The sequence below is a fragment of the Mya arenaria genome, chromosome 11 (assembly GCF_026914265.1).
Source record: "Mya arenaria isolate MELC-2E11 chromosome 11, ASM2691426v1".
NCBI classification, from domain to species: Eukaryota; Metazoa; Mollusca; class Bivalvia; order Myida; family Myidae; genus Mya; species Mya arenaria.
In genome coordinates, this window is record NC_069132.1 from 18,045,384 (window position 1) to 18,062,054 (window position 16,671).

Genomic DNA, 16,671 nt, shown 5'->3' on the forward strand with positions numbered 1-16,671 from the left:
ATGTTCTGATTTGATAAATGTGTAGAATGTTCTGATTTTATAAGTGTGTACAATGTTCTGATTTGGTAAATGTTTAGAATGTTCTGATTTGGTTACTGTGTACAATGTTCTGATTTTATAAATGTGTAGAATGTTCTGATTTGGTAAATGTGTAGAATGTTCTGATTTGGTAACTGTGTTCGATCTTATCTAAGTATGACGAGTGATTGTCTGTCTTCTTTAAACATTATCATGTTATCGCGAGTAGTTTGCATGTCAATGCATTTGACACGGTCTTGAATCCTCTTTCGAACCGTTTTTTGAACGTTTCATTGTTTAAGTGCATCCAGACAAGCACTTGATCGGGGCAAGTATACATTTGCCTTGATGCACTCTCCCCTCGACACACGTGCACTCATGGGGTAATGTCATACTTACGCGAGAAGTTTTGGGAACAATGTAAACATTTAGACCATTGTCATTCACAAAACAATAACAAAAACGAAAATGTTGTCTTCCTGTGTTTTTTTAGTAACATTAATATTATTTTATTAGTTTTCATTATTCGTCTAGTAATAATTGTTCTTGGATTGTTTCTTCTATGGTGGTTTGTTTGCAGTTGGGATCAGAGTTTTAAGTAGCTCGTGTTTGTCTTCCATTTGTTCAAAGTTTTTCATAGGATAAAATGTTCTGGCTTTGCTTTGGCTTTTGTGACCCTAAGCCATGTACTCGTGTTTGAACGCCCACCTGCCGTCGGTATAGAATGAACTATGAAGTGGCTTCGACGCCAAAATGAGACTTTTAAATTGCTCTTTAAATGTCGTCCTACACTAAAAACTTAAATAATTTAAATAAATTTGCTCAAGTAGAAAGCATTACATCATTTTGATTAGGAATACATGCATTTATAAGGATTGAAGTGAATAAATAAAACGCCCTAGATATTGACTCGCTCCGTTCTAAATAGTGAAAAGTAAATTAAATGTATAGGAAAGTAAAACAGTCATTGTACATTGTAAATTACTAATTGTATTTCTGCCTATGCTCAATTCAAAGTTAATCCAACAAATCGAATTATGACAGGCAACTTGAAATATGAAACATATCAATCGTCAATCATGTATTCATGACATTATATTCAAGTATTGTGACGGATTCGTTCATTATTAGAGAGATGTAATGTGATGTACGAGTTAAGGTAACGAAGTTGGGACGAATCGGGTCATTTACTGCATGTAGTGAAATTGGACATGATCGAAACGATTACATACACTTAGAGTACTTGAACGATTAAAACATATTAAATGCTCTGCAGGAGGTCAGCTCGTTCCACAACAATCACATTAAAAGGCAGTAACAATTAAATGTTCCTTCTCATTTGCATGTCACATATCGTGTGTTGGGGAGGGTGGCATGTTATGCCATGACATGTTCTCTTGGTACTTACAAGTGTAAATTATGTACTGCAAAAAAATATGCTTTGTTAGTCAATGAAAGATGTCTTAATGAACCTTTTGGAAATGCGCCAAAGTGAATAAAGGATAGCTGATGGGTCAACAAAGCGTCTGGGACAAAGTGAATTAAAAACTCAAAGGAAGCCCGTTGTGCCAGTTACAGTCAGTAAAAATGAAGGAAACCCCTTATGGTTACAGTCAGTTGAACACACAAAGGAAGCCCCTTATGACGGTTACAGTCAGTTGAACACAAAGGAAGCCCTTTATGACGGTTACAGTCAGTTGAACACAAAGGAAGCCCCTTATACCGGTTACAGTTAGTTGAACACAAATAAAGCCATTGTGCCGGTTACAGTCAGTAAAACACAAAAGAAGCCCTTTGTGCCGCTAACAGTCAGTGAAACACACACGAAGCCCCTTGTATTGGTTGCAGTCAGTGAACACTAAGGAAGCCCCTTGTGACGGTTACTGTCAGTCAAACACACACGAAGCCCCTTGTATCGGTTGTAGTCAGTGAACACTAAGGAAGCCCCTTGTACCGGTTACAGTAAGTAAAACACACACGAAGCCCCTTGTATTGGTTGCAGTCAGTGAACACTAAGGAAGCCCCTTGTACCGGTTACTGTCAGTCAAACACACACGAGGCCCCTTGTATCGGTTGCAGTCAGTGAACACTAAGGAAGCCCCTTGTACCGGTTACTGTCAGTCAAACACACACGAAGCCCCTTGTATCGGTTGTAGTCAGTGAACACTAAGGAAGCCCCTTGTGACGGTTACTGTCAGTCAAACACACACGAAGCCCCTTGTATCGGTTGTAGTCAGTGAACACTAAGGAAGCCCCTTGTACCGGTTACAGTAAGTAAAACACACACGAAGCCCCTTGTATTGGTTGCAGTCAGTGAACACTAAGGAAGCCCCTTGTGACGGTTACTGTCAGTCAAACACACACGAAGCCCCTTGTATTGGTTGCAGTCAGTGAACACTAAGGAAGCCCCTTGTACCGGTTACTGTCAGTCAAACACACACGAAGCCCCTTGTATCGGTTGTAGTCAGTGAACACTAAGGAAGCCCCTTGTGACGGTTACAGTAAGTAAAACACACACGAGGCCCCTTGTATTGGTTGCAGTCAGTGAACACTAAGGAAGCCCCTTGTACCGGTTACTGTCAGTCAAACACACACGAAGCCCCTTGTATCGGTTGTAGTCAGTGAACACTAAGGAAGCCCCTTGTGACGGTTACTGTCAGTCAAACACACACGAAGCCCCTTGTATCGGTTGTAGTCAGTGAACACTAAGGAAGCCCCTTGTACCGGTTACAGTAAGTAAAACACACACGAAGCCCCTTGTATTGGTTGCAGTCAGTGAACACTAAGGAAGCCCCTTGTGACGGTTACTGTCAGTCAAACACACACGAAGCCCCTTGTATCGGTTGTAGTCAGTGAACACTAAGGAAGCCCCTTGTGCCTGTTACAGTCAGTAAAACACAAAGGAAGCACCTTGTGCCGGTTACAGTCAGTAAAACACACACGAAGCCCCTTGTGACGGTTACTGTCAGTCAAACACAAAGGAAGCACCTTGTGCCGGTTACAGTCAGTAAAGCACACACGAAGCCCCTTGTGCTGGTTACAATCAGTCAAACACAAAGGAAGCACCTTGTGCCGGTTGTATTCAGTGAACACTAAGGAAGCCCCTTGTGACGGTTACTGTCAGTCAAACACAAAGGAAGCACCTTGTGCCGGTTACAGTCAGTAAAACACACACGAAGCCCCTTGTGCCGGTTACAGTTAGTTGAACACAAAGGAATCCCCTTGTGCCTGTTACAGTCAGTAAAACACACACGAAGCCCCTTGTGCTGGTTACAGTCAGTCAAACACAAAGGAAGCACCTTGTGCCGGTTACCGTCAGTAAAACACACACGAAGCCCCTTGTGCCGGTTACAGTTAGTTGAACTCAAAGGTATCCCCTTGTACCTGTTACAGTCAGTAAAACACAAAGGAAGCCCCCATGTACTGGTTATAGTCAGTAAAACACAAAGGAAGCCTCTTGTACCGGTTACAGTCAGTAAAACACAAAGGAAGCCCCTTATGCCGGTTACAGTCAGTAAAACACAAATGAAGCCTCTTGTGCCATTTACAGTCAGTAAAACACAAACGAAGATCATTGTACCTGTTACAGTCAGTAGAACACAAAGGATGCCCCTTGTGTTGGTAACAATCAGTCAAACACAAAGGAAGCACCTTGTGCCGGTTACTGTCAGTCAAACACACACGAAGCCCCTTGTATCGGTTGTAGTCAGTGAACACTAAGGAAGCCCCTTGTACCGGTTACAGTAAGTAAAACACACACGAAGCCCCTTGTATTGGTTGCAGTCAGTGAACACTAAGGAAGCCCCTTGTGACGGTTACTGTCAGTCAAACACACACGAAGCCCCTTGTATTGGTTGCAGTCAGTGAACACTAAGGAAGCCCCTTGTACCGGTTACTGTCAGTCAAACACACACGAAGCCCCTTGTATCGGTTGTAGTCAGTGAACACTAAGGAAGCCCCTTGTGACGGTTACAGTAAGTAAAACACACACGAGGCCCCTTGTATTGGTTGCAGTCAGTGAACACTAAGGAAGCCCCTTGTACCGGTTACTGTCAGTCAAACACACACGAAGCCCCTTGTATCGGTTGTAGTCAGTGAACACTAAGGAAGCCCCTTGTGACGGTTACTGTCAGTCAAACACACACGAAGCCCCTTGTATCGGTTGTAGTCAGTGAACACTAAGGAAGCCCCTTGTACCGGTTACAGTAAGTAAAACACACACGAAGCCCCTTGTATTGGTTGCAGTCAGTGAACACTAAGGAAGCCCCTTGTGACGGTTACTGTCAGTCAAACACACACGAAGCCCCTTGTATCGGTTGTAGTCAGTGAACACTAAGGAAGCCCCTTGTGCCTGTTACAGTCAGTAAAACACAAAGGAAGCACCTTGTGCCGGTTACAGTCAGTAAAACACACACGAAGCCCCTTGTGACGGTTACTGTCAGTCAAACACAAAGGAAGCACCTTGTGCCGGTTACAGTCAGTAAAGCACACACGAAGCCCCTTGTGCTGGTTACAATCAGTCAAACACAAAGGAAGCACCTTGTGCCGGTTGTATTCAGTGAACACTAAGGAAGCCCCTTGTGACGGTTACTGTCAGTCAAACACAAAGGAAGCACCTTGTGCCGGTTACAGTCAGTAAAACACACACGAAGCCCCTTGTGCCGGTTACAGTTAGTTGAACACAAAGGAATCCCCTTGTGCCTGTTACAGTCAGTAAAACACACACGAAGCCCCTTGTGCTGGTTACAGTCAGTCAAACACAAAGGAAGCACCTTGTGCCGGTTACCGTCAGTAAAACACACACGAAGCCCCTTGTGCCGGTTACAGTTAGTTGAACTCAAAGGTATCCCCTTGTACCTGTTACAGTCAGTAAAACACAAAGGAAGCCCCCATGTACTGGTTATAGTCAGTAAAACACAAAGGAAGCCTCTTGTACCGGTTACAGTCAGTAAAACACAAAGGAAGCCCCTTATGCCGGTTACAGTCAGTAAAACACAAATGAAGCCTCTTGTGCCATTTACAGTCAGTAAAACACAAACGAAGATCATTGTACCTGTTACAGTCAGTAGAACACAAAGGATGCCCCTTGTGTTGGTAACAATCAGTCAAACACAAAGGAAGCACCTTGTGCCGGTTACAGTCAGTTGAACACAAAAAAGCCCTTGTGCCGGCAACAGTCAGTAAAACACAAACGAAGCCCTTGTGCCGGTAACAGTCAGTTAAAGACAAACGAAGCCCCTTGTATCGGTTACAGTCGGTAAAACATAAAGGAAGCCCCTTGTGCCGGTTACAGTCGGTAAAACACAAAGGAATCCCCTTGTGTCGGTTAGTCAGTAAAACACAAAGGAAGCCCCTTGTGCCGGTTACAGTCAGGTAAACACAAAGGAGCAAGCCCCTTGTGCTGGTTTTCAAGACCATATCACACACCACTATCAATCATTACATAGCCAAAACTATTTTTTTAAAGACTAAGTTATGCCTTTCAAGTTGTTTACTTGTCATGTAACTGCTGACATCGGAAACGATGCGATGCATACTCTATATATTTCGGTTACGACGCGATGTATACTCTATATGTTTCGGTTACGACGCGATGTATACTATACATGTTTCGGTAACGACGCGATGTATACCCTACATGTTTCGGTAACGACGCGATGTATACCCTACATGTTTCGGTAACGACGCGATGTATACTCTATATGTTTCGGTAACGACGCTATGTATACTCTACATGTTTCGGTAACGACGCGATGTATACTCTATATGTTTCGGTAACGACGCTATGTATACTCTACGTGTTTCGGTTACGACGCGATGTATACTCTACATGTTTCGGTAACGACGCGATGTATACTCTACATGTTTCGGTAAAGACGCGATGTATAGTCTACATGTTTCGGTTACGACGCGATGTATACTATACATGTTTCGGTAACGACGCGATGTATACTATACATGTTTCGGTAACGACGCGATGTATACTCTACATGTTTCGGTAAAGACGCGATGTATACTCTACATGTTTCGGTTACGACGCGATGTATACTCTATATGTTTCGGTTACGACGCGATGTATACTCTACATGTTTCGGTAACGACGCGATGTATACTCTACATGTTTCGGTTACGACGCGATGTATACTCTACATGTTTCGGTTACGACGCGATGTATACTCTATATGTTTCGGTTACGACGCGATGTATACTCTACATGTTTCGGTTACGACGCGATGTATACTCTACATGTTTCGGTTACGACGCGATGTATACTCTACATGTTTCGGTAACGACGCGATGTATACTATACATGTTTCGGTTACGACGCGATGTATACTCTACATGTTTCGGTTACGACGCGATGTATACTCTACATGTTTCGGTTACGACGCGATGTATACTCTACATGTTTCGGTTACGACGCGATGTATACTATACATGTTTCGGTAACGACGCGATGTATACTCTACATGTTTCGGTAACGACGCGATGTATAGTCTACGTGTTTCGGTTACGACGCGATGTATACTATACATGTTTCGGTAACGACGCGATGTATGCTCTACATGTTTCGGTAACGACGCGATGTATACTCTACATGTTTCGGTTACGACGCGATGTATAGTCTACGTGTTTCGGTTACGACGCGATGTATACTATACATGTTTCGGTTACGACGCGATGTATACTCTACATGTTTCGGTAACATCGCGATGTATACTCTACATGTTTCGGTTAGTACGCGATGTATACTCTACATGTTTCGGTTACGACGCGATGTATACTCTACATGTTTCGGTAACGACGCGATGTATAGTCTACATGTTTCGGTTACGACGCGATGTACACTCTACATGTTTCGGTAACGACGCGATGTATAGTCTACATGTTTCGGTAACGACGCGATGTATACTCTACATGTTTCGGTAACGACACGATGTATACTCTACATGTTTCGGTAACGACGCGATGTATACTATACATGTTTCGGTAACGACGCGATGTATAGTCTACATGTTTCGGTTACGACGCGATGTACACTCTACATGTTTCGGTAACGACGCGATGTATAGTCTACATGTTTCGGTAACGACGCGATGTATACTCTACATGTTTCGGTAACATCGCGATGTATACTCTACATGTTTCGGTTAGTACGCGATGTATACTCTACATGTTTCGGTTACGACGCGATGTATACTCTACATGTTTCGGTAACGACGCGATGTATACTATACATGTTTCGGTAACGACGCGATGTATAGTCTACATGATTCGGTAACGACGCGATGTATAGTCTACATGATTCGGTTACGACACGATGTATACTCTACATGTTTCGGTTACGACGCGATGTATACTCTACATGTTTCGGTAACGACGCGATGTATAGTCTACATGATTCGGTTACGACACGATGTATACTCTACATGTTTCGGTAACGACGCGATGTATACTATACATGTTTCGGTTACGACGCGATGTATACTCTACATGTTTCGGTAACGACGCGATGTATACTCTACATGTTTCGGTTACGACGCGATGTATACTCTATATGTTTCGGTAACGACGCGATGTATAGTCTACATGATTCGGTTACGACACGATGTATACTCTACATGTTTCGGTAACGACGCGATGTATACTCTACATGTTTCGGTTACGACGCGATGTATACTCTATATGTTTCGGTAACGACGCGATGTATAGTCTACATGTTTCGGTAACGACGCGATGTATAGTCTACATGTTTCGGTTACGACGCGATGTATACTCTACATGTTTCGGTAACGACGCGATGTATAGTCTACATGATTCGGTTACGACACGATGTATACTCTACATGTTTCGGTAACGACGCGATGTATAGTCTACATGTTTCGGTTACGACGCGATGTATACTCTATATGTTTCGGTTACGACGCGATGTATAGTCTATATGTTTCGGTTACGACGCGATGTATACTCTATATGTTTCGGTTACGACGCGATGTATAGTCTATATGTTTCGGTTACGACGCGATGTATAGTCTACATGTTTCGGTTACGACGCGATGTATACTCTATATGTTTCGGTTACGACGCGATGTATACTCTACATGTTTCGGTAACGACGCGATGTATACTCTACATGTTTCGGTAACGACGCGATGTATACTCTACATGTTTCGGTTACGACGCGATGTATACTCTACATGTTTCGGTAACGACGCGATGTATACTCTACATGTTTCGGTTACGACGCGATGTATACTCTACATGTTTCGGTTACGACGCGATGTATAGTCTACATGTTTCGGTTACGACGCGATGTATAGTCTACATGTTTCGGTTACGACGCGATGTATACTCTACATGTTTCGGTAACGACGCGATGTATACTCTACATGTTTCGGTAACGACGCGATGTATACTCTACATGTTTCGGTAACGACGCGATGTATACTCTACATGTTTCGGTTACGACGCGATGTATACTCTACATGTTTCGGTTACGACGCGATGTATACTCTATATGTTTCGGTTACGACGCGATGTATACTCTACATGTTTCGGTAACGACGCGATGTATACTCTACATGTTTCGGTTACGACGCGATGTATACTCTACATGTTTCGGTTACGACGCTATGTATACTCTACGTGTTTCGGTTACGACACGATGTATACTCTACATGTTTCGGTAACGACGCGATGTATACTCTATATGTTTCGGTAACGACGCGATGTATACTCTACATGTTTCGGTTACGACGCGATGTATACTCTACATGTTTCGGTTACGACGCGATGTATACTCTACATGTTTCGGTAACGACGCGATGTATAGTCTACATGTTTCGGTTACGACGCGATGTATACTCTACATGTTTCGGTAACGACGCGATGTATACAATACATGTTTCGGTTAGTACGCGATGTATGCTCTACATGTTTCGGTTAGTACGCGATGTATGCTCTACATGTTTCGGTTACGACGCGATGTATACTATACATGTTTCGGTAACGACGCGATGTATACTATACATGTTTCGGTTAGTACGCGATGTATACTATACATGTTTCGGTAACGACGCGATGTATACTATACATGTTTCGGTTAGTACGCGATGTATACTCTACATGTTTCGGTAACGACGCGATGTATACTCTACATGTTTCGGTTACGACGCGATGTATACTCTACATGTTTCGGTTACGACGCGATGTATACTATACATGTTTCGGTAACGACGCGATGTATACTATACATGTTTCGGTTAGTACGCGATGTATACTCTACATGTTTCGGTAACATCGCGATGTATAGTCTACATGTTTCGGTAACATCGCGATGTATACTCTACATGTTTCGATACGACGCGATGTATACTCTTTATGTTTCGGTTACGACACGATGTATACTCTACATGTTTCGGTAACGACGCGATGTATACCCTACATGTTTCGGTAACGACGCGATGTATACTCTACATGTTTCGGTAACGACGCGATGTATAGTCTACATGATTCGGTTACGACACGATGTATACTCTACATGTTTCGGTAACGACGCGATGTATACTATACATGTATATTTACATTCACACTTCATTCCTTAACGATGGTTGTTGTTTATCAATTGCACTTTATTTCTGTATAAAGTGCAATGGCATTTCCCATCGATATCGCCTGCGTTTGTTCGATACTTCTGTCCTGTCATTGGGCGCAATAATACCAAGGGGCGGGGCATATTTACTACGGAACTATTTATTTTTTAATGAAATCGTAGTACAATTATTGGCAACATGCAAAACTGTAATCTGCAGTAAAGCAGTTAAAACAAAATAAGCAACGATTATTTGATTGATTTTAATGTAGATAATTTCATGATGGATGGAACAGTTGAAGAAACGTTTGTGTTTAAAAATGCTGTTAAATGTCACGAAAATGCAAAAACAGTTAGTTCAAAATAACCTCTATAACGGGTGCTTGTATGACGTCATGACTGATGTCATTGAAAAAGTTTTACATTAAGCTCGATTCGGGCCGCAACATAACTCGGCAGCTGCATTTGTTTCTACGCCATTTTTTGCAGTGTTCATTCGTTTTGAAAGTGTTGTTTTTCGCAAAGTGACTGGATTACTGGGATTATTTACACACAATACCTATTGGGTAATCAATTAATTACCTATTCAGTCCTACTTTAACCATTATTTGTTTTGATAACTAATTTAAACCTGAAAATTTTGTAAACATGTTCTTGAAAAAATGTACAGCATCTTCAGCATCAGAGAAAAAATATTTGAAATTTCTTTGTTCATTGCATACGACATAGTGGAATAATGTCCATATAAGTCGTATGTTCTGAATAAAATCGACAGAAATAACTAAATGTTCGGAGGAGTTAGTCGTTTTAGACATAATTTAGTGCTTTTAATAGTCAAAACAACTGCAGAAAAAAACTATTTGGTAAACACATCAGCTTGCCAGGAAAGACAACTCATCAGAAAATATGTAAGTTATATGACTTTTGTGGTTTATTTCCTGTTTTGGTATTTGTATGCAGCTACATTATATATTCTAAAATATGTTTTTGTGCAAAAGTTTGCATCGTTGACCAACTTTCGGTCAGAAACCAGGTCGCTCAGCCTTCATTGTTATGATGCGGGCCCTGAAAGCGCATATGTAAAACAAAAAACCGGGCATTAACGGCACGTGAATTTACTGAATAATGACCGTTTTCTACCGATAACGCCCGGGTTTTTGCGTTTTAATACACCACGATAACGGACCGAAAACACACATTGTATGCAAAAATACGTATTCATAATATTCTTGACCTTGAAAAGATAGAAAATAAACATATAAGTAAGGAACTATTTTATCTGTGCATTCATTGTCGTATACAATTAGGTTACGATAGCTGTTCTAATTTACCCACCGTTGAGAACAACGAGAGAAAGAAAAGAGAAAATGCTCTTGAATAATCAATTTATTTAAGCAGAAGTGTAGATTTTAATGAATGTAAATATAAGTATTAAAATTCGACATGTTGCATTTTATCGGGGTATGGTATGCAATGGGGCTGTTCAAAATGGGTGGAGTCCGAAGGACTCCACCAACATTTTAAACTGCGCCATTGCATACCATATCCCGATAAAATGCAACATGTCGAATTTTAATCCTTTATTCGATTACGACGCGATGTATACTATACATGTTTCGGTTACGACGCGATGTATACTCTACATGTTTCGGTAACGACGCGATGTATACCCTACATGTTTCGGTAACGACGCTATGTATACTCTACATGTTTCGGTAACGACGCGATGTATACTCTACATGTTTCGGTAACGACGCGATGTATACTCTACATGTTTCGGTTACGACGCGATGTATACTCTACATGTTTCGGTAACGACGCGATGTATACCCTACATGTTTCGGTAACGACGCGATGTATACTCTACATGTTTCGGTAACGACGCTATGTATACTCTACATGTTTCGGTAACATCGCGATGTATACTCTACATGTTTCGGTAACATCGCGATGTATACTCTACATGTTTCGGTTTCGACGCGATGTATAGTATACATGTTTCGGTAACGACGCGATGTATACTCTACATGTTTCGGTAACGACGCGATGTATACTATACATGTTTCGGTAACGACGCGATGTATACTATACATGTTTCGGTTTCGACGCGATGTATACTATACATGTTTCGGTAACGACGCGATGTATACTCTACATGTTTCGGTTTCGACGCGATGTATACTATACATGTTTCGGTAACGACGCGATGTATACTATACATGTTTCGGTAACGACGCGATGTATACTCTACATGTTTCGGTTACGACGCGATGTATACTCTACATGTTTCGGTTACGACACGATGTATACTCTACATGTTTCGGTTACGACGCGATGTATACTCTACATGTTTCGGTTACGACGCGATGTATACTCTACATGTTTCGGTTACGACGCGATGTATACTCTACATGTTTCGGTTACGACGCGATGTATACTCTACATGTTTCGGTAACGACGCGATGTATACTCTACATGTTTCGGTTACGACGCGATGTATACTCTACATGTTTCGGTTACGACGCGATGTATACTCTACATGTTTCGGTTACGACGCGATGTATACCCTACATGTTTCGGTAACGACGCGATGTATACCCTACATGTTTCGGTAACGACGCGATGTATACTCTACATGTTTCGGTTACGACGCGATGTATACTCTACATGTTTCGGTTACGACGCGATGTATACTCTACATGTTTCGGTTACGACGCGATGTATACTCTACATGTTTCGGTTACGACGCGATGTATACTCTACATGTTTCGGTAACGACGCGATGTATACTCTACATGTTTCGGTAACGACGCGATGTATACTCTACATGTTTCGGTTACGACGCGATGTATACTATACATGTTTCGGTTACGACGCGATGTATACTCTACATGTTTCGGTTACGACGCGATGTATACTCTACATGTTTCGGTTACGACGCGATGTATACTATACATGTTTCGGTTACGACGCGATGTATACTCTACATGTTTCGGTTACGACGCGATGTATACTCTACATGTTTCGGTAACGACGCGATGTATACTCTACATGTTTCGGTAACGACGCGATGTATACTCTACATGTTTCGGTTACGACGCGATGTATACTCTACATGTTTCGGTTACGACGCGATGTATACTCTACATGTTTCGGTTACGACGCGATGTATACTCTACATGTTTCGGTTACGACGCGATGTATACTCTACATGTTTCGGTTACGACGCGATGTATACTCTACATGTTTCGGTAACGACGCGATGTATACTATACATGTTTCGGTTACGACGCGATGTATACTATACATGTTTCGGTTACGACGCGATGTATACTATACATGTTTCGGTAACGACGCGATGTATAGTCTACATGTTTCGGTTACGACGCGATGTATAGTCTACATGTTTCGGTTACGACGCGATGTATACTCTACATGTTTCGGTAACGACGCGATGTATACTCTACATGTTTCGGTTACGACGCGATGTATACTATACATGTTTCGGTTACGACGCGATGTATACTATACATGTTTCGGTTACGACGCGATGTATACTCTACATGTTTCGGTAACGACGCGATGTATACTCTACATGTTTCGGTTACGACGCGATGTATACTATACATGTTTCGGTTACGACGCGATGTATACTCTACATGTTTCGGTTACGACGCGATGTATACTCTACATGTTTCGGTAACGACGCGATGTATACTCTACATGTTTCGGTTACGACGCGATGTATACTCTACATGTTTCGGTAACGACGCGATGTATACTCTACATGTTTCGGTAACGACGCGATGTATACTCTACATGTTTCGGTTACGACGCGATGTATACTCTACATGTTTCGGTTACGACGCGATGTATACTCTACATGTTTCGGTTACGACGCGATGTATACTCTACATGTTTCGGTAACGACGCGATGTATACTCTACATGTTTCGGTAACGACGCGATGTATACTCTACATGTTTCGGTTACGACGCGATGTATACTCTACATGTTTCGGTTACGACGCGATGTATACTCTACATGTTTCGGTTACGACGCGATGTATACTCTACATGTTTCGGTAACGACGCGATGTATACTCTACATGTTTCGGTTACGACGCGATGTATAGTCTACATGTTTCGGTTACGACGCGATGTATACTCTACATGTTTCGGTTACGACGCGATGTATACTCTACATGTTTCGGTAACGACGCGATGTATACAATACATGTTTCGGTTACGACGCGATGTATAGTCTACATGTTTCGGTTACGACGCGATGTATACTCTACATGTTTCGGTTACGACGCGATGTATACAATATGTTTTGTATAATATGCTTCAAACTGACATCGTGCTAAAACAAATAGTGTGGGGGTTTTTGTGATCTCTTAATGATAGTGTTATTTATAACTGCGTAATTTTGTGTTTACACTTTCCAAGTCTTTTTAAGATTGACGCAGGTCAATTTGTATGAGTAAGAGGTATTTTAGTATAACTCGGTTAATGTACAATTATCCCGGACGCCGATCTGCCAGGCTGGTTCGGGTTACACTTGCACTTCCGGGGTTGTATTGACCTGCGGCTCAGCAGACTTGAAAAGAAATTGTAAACAATTACTGAGAAACTATTGTTTTGATCCAAAGACTTCCCAAAGCAAGCATTCCATAGTAGCTAAAATGTTGGAAATAAATGTTATATTTGACAATACATGTGTTGTGCAAAGTCATTATTCATCATTCAATCCATAAATTGGTCATTAATAATGCTATATAACAATGTGTACCTGTTGTGTTTTGAAACAAGCCATTCTAAGACCTATACGGATCATCTTGTTCGAGTACAACATACCGGTGTATACTAATCAAGAAATTATATTTTTGGCTCTCACTGTGGTACTTGATTCAGAGTGTTCGTCCCCATTGTGGTACTTGATTCAGAGTGTTCGTCCCCATTGTGGTACTTGATTCAGAGTGTTCGTCTCCCATTGTGGTACTTGATTCAGAGTGTTCGTCCCCATTGTGGTACTTGATTCAGAGTGTTCGTTCCCATTGTGGTACTTGATTCAGAGTGTTCGTTCCCCATTGTGGAACTTGATTCAGAGTGTTCGTCCCCCATTATGGTACTTGATTCAGAGTGTTCGGCCCCATTGTGGTACTTGATTCAGAGTGTACGTCCCCATTGTGGTACTTTATTCAGTGTGTACGACACCCAATGTGGTACTTGATTCAGAGTGATTGGCCTTCACTGCGGGTCTGGATACAGAGTGTACGGCCACCATTGTGGTATTTGATTTAGAGAGATAGACCTTCATTTCGGCTCTTGATTCAGACTTTGAGGCTTTCATTACGGTTCTTGGGTCAGACTTTGAGGCTTTCATTGCGACTCTCGATTCAGAGTTTTAGACCTTCATTCCTACTCTCGATTCAGACTTTGAGGCTTTCATTGCGACTCTCGATTCAGACTTTGAGGCTTTCTTGCGACTCTCGATTCAGACTTTGAGGCTTTTATTGCGACTCTTGATTCAGAGTTTTAGACCTTCATTGCGACTTTTATTTCAGAGTTTTAGGCCTTCATTTCGACTCTTGATTCAGAGTTTTAGACCTTCATTGCGACTTTTATTTCAGAGTTTTAGGCCTTCATGTCGACTCTTGATTCAGACTTTGAGGCTTTCATTACGGTTCTTGATTCAGAGTTTTAGGCCTTCATTGTGACTGTTGATTCAGAGTTTTAGACCTTCATTGCGACTCTTGATTCAGACTTTGAGGCTTTCATTACCGTTCTTGATTCAGACTTTGAGGCTTTCATTACCGTTCTTGATTCATACTTTGAGGCTTTCATTGCGACTCTTGATTCAGAGTTTTAGACCTTCATTACGACTCTTGATTCAAAGTTTTAGACCTTCATTGCGACTCTTGATTCAGACTTTGAGGCTTTCATTACGGTTCTTGATTCAGACTTTGAGGCTTTCATTACGGTTCTTGATTCAGACTTTGAGGTTTTCATTGCGACTCTTGATTTAGAGTTTCAGACCTTCATTGCGACTCTTGATTCAGAGTTTTAGACCTTCATTGTGACTCTTGATTCAGTGTTTTAGACCTTCATTGCGACTCTTGATTCAGTGTTTTAGACCTTCATTGCGACTCTTGATTCAGAGTGATAATCCTTGATCAGGACCAGCCATGGTCACATGGTCAGTCTGGTAAATAGACTTACGCAAGATGCTGTTCATCTTATTGCAGAAGAGATTTGTTTCTTTAACTGATCATTTCTAACAGAATTGAAATTATTTTAGATTAAATGACATGTATTACTACTTAACAACTAAATCGAATATAAAAGTGCATAATTGTGTTTGTTTGTCTATCGACAATGTAGCTTATCATTTACTTTAATGATATTTTTTCCGTTTTTCTACTCAATTTGAAATATCATAATTAAACTTAATTAGTCTGTAATTTTGCAATCTTCAATTGATATCGGTAGTAATAATTCTAATTTCCATTATATTTAGACCGGTTTTGAAATATTGCATATCAATGTTAAAGATTTGAAATGTCGATATACACCATTAATGGCTCGAAGAATTGCAGGCAATTTATATAAATGACAGGCGGTATTATCAAGCATTCTCTGGTGATATAAGTTATGAATCATTAGGCACTAATCACTTGCAAATATTTTATCATACTTAATACCATGTTGTGAACCGAAATTTTGGCAAGCGTCACATTGTACATGCTTAAGACTTTTATATGATAGATTATTGAATGTTTGTAAATGAGTGAAATGGGCAAATTTCGTGAACTCCTGTAACAGTGCTTCCACGAGTCACATCCATTATTAATGGCTTCAATCTTTGCGGGGGAACTTTGTACTATTCGTTAACCATATTAGCGAATAAGTATCCAGTTAGTAATTTAGTGAATTATTATCGTACAACACGACGGCATTTTCTCTGAACGGATCCCAAGAACTGCTAAACTATTGCTGTTACCAGTGCATATAGGGTAGATGGTTGAAGTTGAAACTGGTCCAAGCGTGTTCGCTGCCC

At 41.3% G+C, this 16,671-nt stretch overlaps 1 protein-coding gene across 1 annotated transcript in view; it reads left to right on the plus strand.

The window, feature by feature from the left end:
* Window positions 1-16,671, plus strand: part of LOC128207637 (uncharacterized) — a 39,553-nt gene that overhangs the window by 15,667 nt on the left and 7,215 nt on the right. The window lies entirely within an intron of this gene.